Raw genomic sequence first — 5,569 nt, forward strand, 5'->3', positions numbered from 1 at the left:
CCCGGGCCCGCCCCGGCCCAGCGGCCCGAGCGCGCCCACAGGGGGCGCCCTGCCCAGTAGCCCAGCATGCGGCGGGGCGGGGCGGGGGCGGGCGGGAGCGAGCCGGGGGGGGGGGGGGAGCGAGCCGGGGGGGGGGGGGGAAGCGAGCGGGAGCGAGCCGGGCGGGGGGGCGCCGGGAGAGAGCGGGGGGGCGCCGCGGCCCCCGGAGCCGCCCGCCTTTAAGGAGCAGGGCGGGGGCGGGGCCGCCGGGGGAGGGGCCGGGCGCCGCCCCCTCCTCCCCGCCCCGCCCGCTCCCTTCCCCCTTCCCGGGCCTGCGGCAGTGACTCGGCCAAGGTCACCCCGGCCGCCTCCTTGGGCTCGGCCAGGCCGCGGGGACGCGTGACTCGGCCGGACCCGAACTCGGGGCGCTCCCGGGGGCCCCCCGCGGGGGCTTCGGCTTCACCCCGTCCCACAAGCAAGGCCAGGTTCACGCGCAAGTCACCCCAAAGCTCAGCCCCAAGTGCCAGAGTCCGGCAGGGGGCACGGGGGCCCCCCGGGAGCCCCCTTGTCTCTGCTCTGCCTCCCCCATTTGGGCCTTCCTGAACCGTTTTGGCCGGAGGTCCGTTTAGCCAAAGGACTTTTTGTCCCCAAGTCTGGACACGCGAGGGGGCAGGAACCCCAGGGTTTCACTCCTAAGTCACCGGAATGGTTTAATGATCCCCAATACCTCGGGCCGCATCTGGCCAAGGCGATCGATCCCCACTCGATGCACACGGCCAGCGAGGGGAAGAGCTTCAGGGGCGAGCTGTAAACTGCAAGCATCACCGGTAAAAGCTTTCTAATAAGTTTACACACACACTCACTATTAACATGTTCGTCTTATATGTTTATAGACCACATGAGTTTTTATATTTGAATCTGAGTGTGTGTGTTCCTTGAATACAAGCATTGTGATTTCACTGTCTCAGGAACTGCCCAGGTGATAGAAACTCCCTCTTCAGTTTCAAGCCTTGGAGAACCACAGGGGCGTCCAATAGAAAAGGGGGTCACGAAACCCAACAGAAGGATCCCTGCCGGCCCACACTGACTTATAAAACCACAAATTATCTAGATTCTATAGCATTTTCATTTTGTTAATTTTTTTCCCAATTACTGTTCTGTTTCTGGCTGGCATTAAATACCTCTGACCTAGATTGAGGAGTCAAGTGCCTTGCCCAGGGTCACACCAAATGGGGCATAAGCCTCGCTCTTCGAGGCCCCAAGACTGACCCCATCCACCATCCCATGCCGCCCCATCCTCCACCAAAGACAGAAAAATTTAAAAAAGCTGACTGATGATGGTGATGATTAAAATTTGTCTTTAATGGCTCCTCAGGTAAAAAAACTCACCAGACAACTATTTGAGAAAGCTTTAGATTATACTGGAACCATAAGTTTAGAACTGGAAAAAGAATACCTTCCCTTATTTTCTTGTTCAGTTGTGCCTATGTAGATATATAGTATGTAAATAAATATACGCATCTATTTATATACATATTTGGTGATGGTGGTAGTTCAGTCCTTTCTATCATATCCAACACTTTATGACCCCATTGGGGTTTTGCTGGCAAAGATATTAAGAAATTTGCTATTTCCTTCTCTAACTTATTTTACAGATGAGGAAGCTGAAGCCAAAAGGGTTCAGTGACTAGTCCAGGGTCACACAGCTAGTAAGTACCTGAAGTCAAATTTGAATTCATGTCTTCCTGACTCCAGGCCCGACACTCTATCCATTTTACCACCTTGCTGCCCTTATTTTACAGTTGAGGAAACTGAGACCTGGAGCAGTTAGGGGACTTTCCCAAGGAGCTAGTGAATAACTGAGAGGGTATTCGAACCCAAGCATTCCTTGTCCAGTACTCTCCACTACACCAGGCTGCCTCTGAACAACTTGGGGTACTTGAATTTTCTTTCTGTAAGCAATTAGGAGTTTCAGAGCATCTTCTCAAGCAATCCTATGGCATGATTCCATTGTAACCCAAAGCAGATGGTCATGGGGGAAAGACTAACAATACTGTTTCAAAATACTATAATTCATTTTCTACTGAGATCTGCTTGGCTCAGAAAACCCACGTATAGACCAGACAGTACTGCAGCAGATTAGTCTTATCAGCATCCAAAGGGAGCAAATGTATGGCCTGGATAAGGCTGTCACTAACCCAAAAGGGATGCAAAAACAACCACATACTACTAAATTATAGCTTTGTGGGCAATGCCTCAGACAATTGTGAAAAATAGGACCATTCAAATAAACAGAGATAACTCTATTCAGAAGGACTGGACTTATGCTTTGTCCATTGACAACTAGACCACATTTCAGTCACCTTATGAAGGGAAGAAGAATTGCAAATCAAATAATTTAATGGATCATTTAAAATAACATTTCTGTATTAGAAAGAACTAGAAAGATCTAGTCCTCTTTGGGGGAGTGGGATTCCCCAAACTCTCCCCACTCCTTCTTCTATTGAAACTCACTATCTTCTGCTTCTCCACAGAAATAACTTGTGAAGTTTATGTAGAAACCTATGAACTTTTGGTAGTAACTTGTAAACTGTGCAAGCTTTAAATTAAATTTTAAGGCCTTCTTACAAAAAAAAAAAAGATCTAGGCAGACAATCCTTTCAGCTTATGAAAGTACTCACCATGGCCAGATTCTTAGCGGCCTGGTAATGAATTTAGTCTGTCCTTAATTCAGAAGGTGACCAATGGATTTTTTTTTTCTTTTCTCTCTGGTTCTATTAGTTTTCTTTGGTGACTCCTTGTCAAATGACATCCTTATTGCTTAATCATATTTTTTAAGGAATCCAATGATTCTTTTATATAAACATATCTATAACTATATGCATATGATAGATATCTTTACTTGTTACATTTTTAAAACATTTGAGTTCTAAACAGTGATTCTTAAATAATCTCTTTCTTCATCCTCTTTTCCATCTCTATAGTTTGTGATAGAAACCTTTTTTAGACTTTTGGCATTACTCTAATATTCTTTTTTCAATTCTATTTGCTACATTCTTTTTTTTTTTCAGAGAGTATAATACTTGAGTTCAGTTTTCTACTTTCAAGGCCAAGCCATTTATTTTTCCTTCCGATTTTTTTTAACCCCAAAAGCTCTGATGTCATTTGATTTCTCTTCCATCATTCTTTCTAAACACTCACATTCTTTGTAGGGAAAAAAAAACAGTCTTTTCCCTAAGGTTCCAGTTCTACTTATTTAGGTCTTATTCTCTGTTTCTGGATTTGCCTCTTGGATATCTCTAAATCCTTAGTATTTGTTCCTGATATTACATTTTCTTCTGTTTATTCATATCCCCAATCTCAGTTCTTATATTGAGACTAGAATGACTAGCAAGATAGCACCCATGGCTAGTATAAAGTAGAGTTAATAAATACCTATTGATGATTAACTGTGACGGAAAGTAAAGGTGAAAATATAGAGCAAGGTCAGTAGCCAAGAGAGATAGAAGGACAAGAAATTATGATGAGGGAAGGGCAATTCATCATGATCTTGGATAGGCAGTAGTTGGGGGTAATGTTGAAATCTCAAGTGTGACCTCCGGTGAAAGAAATGGGGCAAAGGAGAGCAGTAACCCCCAAGAAATTGCAGAGGTTGATAAACTGAGAAGCCAAGGTGTTTGAAGAGACATCAATGGTAGTCCTCAAATTAAGAGGGCAGGGTAAATAGTGATAGAAGACTGGGTCTGTGATTAGGAAGCCCTGATTTCAATCAGCTACTTAATGGCTGTGTGATCCTGGGCAAGTCACTTAATTTGCTTACCTTAATTCACTGCAGAAGGAAACCTCTCAAATATCCTTTCCAAGAAAATTCCATACACAGTATGATCTGCAGGGTCACAAAAAGTCAAAAGTGATTGAACACCATTCTTTTAAATTGTTTTTTGTCTCTCTTTTTTTTAGTTTTTCTTATAAGACATGATTCCCTGGGTAGAGGACAGGGAGATGGATTAGGGAATGAATGTGATTTTAAAAATCCTGCAAAAGCTATCAATGAAAACTAAATTTAAAAAAAATATAGAGGATGGCAAAGAGCCTGGAGAAACCAGGGAAAAGTAACAGAAGAAAGAGGATTCTGAACTAAGGGATTAGAACAGAAGGTAAGAATTTGCTAGTTATGGAGCAAGGAGAATATGTATATGTATATGTATGGAGAATCTTATAGACCAGTGGTGTCCCACAGGCAACATTGACTTAGACAATGGCAAATTAATATTTTTTTGTGTTTTTGTTTATCATTAGAAAACTAACAATTACATTTTAATCTTGTCCTAACCTTACTCATAGGCTTGTACCTTGGTCATAGATCAAAATTGTCCATAGCATTCTAGTTTGATCAAATGTACCCAGGATCAAATCAACTCTGCTATTGTCCCTGGATAAGGTGTGTCCATTTATTGGCTTCAGCTCCAAGTGCCTCTCCTAGTTACCATGCCCAAAAAGAGTGGCTTTTCTCTTTAAAGTGTTAACTCAGAAGGCAGGGTGGGGGAAAGAAAATTCTTTTCATTCATTCATTCAAATAACCCTTGGGGATATTCACAAGGTCCTTCTTAATTACAGTTGAATTATATTTGCTTTTTTTTCTATTAGTAAGATTCTAGTAAAAATGAGTAAATTAATCTTTATTCATTTAAAAATTGGGAAACTAGTTGAAACAGAAACAAACTACAACAAAAACATTCTCAATTCCTAGAGCTGGAGAAAAGTGAAACTTTGTGATTTTTACTTTTTTAGGTTTTGGTTTTGTTTTTGGCAAGGCAAATGGGGTTAAGTGGCTTGCCCAAGGCCACACAGCTAGGTAATTATTAAGGCTGGAGACCAGATTTGAACCCAGGTACTCCTGACTCCAGGGCTGGTGCTTTATCTACTTTACCACCTAGCCACCCCAACTTTGTGATTTTTTTTAAAAAATATATTTAAATAAATATTTGTTTACCATCCAAAGACTTTGAGAGCTCAAACTAAATTTAAGTCAAAGAACAAAGGTAGACTAATTTCTTTTTTTTTTTCTTAGTTTTTGCAAGGCAGTGGGGTTGAATGATTTGCCCGAGTAGGTAGACTAATTTCAACAGTTGGATAAATCAAAATCAAACCAAATCAACAAACCTCTGTTTAGCTTTCACTAAGCTAAGTAAGTTTAGTAAAATATGGTATTTTTATTTAGTTTGTTCAGCATTTGCCAATTACATTTTAATCTGTCAGGGAATTTTTTTGGCAGCCCCAAGGCAGGGAGTTTGATGCCTCAGCTTCCAGATAACTTTTACTTTGCCTTCCACTTAATTTTCAGCTAGATGTGAGGCAACAGTGTAACCAAGAATTTCATCTCTACAAGGGAAAATAATTTCCCACCTTGGAATTTGTAGAATGAGGATCTGAATTCAATCCAGGAGGACCTTAGAAGAGATATCACTTTGCTTGGCCTCAGTTTCCTCATCTGTTAAATGAGGAGGGTGAACTAGGTAGTCTCTAAAGCCTTTTCTAACTGTAAATTGATGCTCTTGCAGTGGAAGTTAATATCTTTTGGGCAGAGAAG

This window comes from Macrotis lagotis, chromosome 3, assembly GCF_037893015.1.
Source record: "Macrotis lagotis isolate mMagLag1 chromosome 3, bilby.v1.9.chrom.fasta, whole genome shotgun sequence".
Lineage (NCBI taxonomy): Eukaryota > Metazoa > Chordata > Mammalia > Peramelemorphia > Peramelidae > Macrotis > Macrotis lagotis.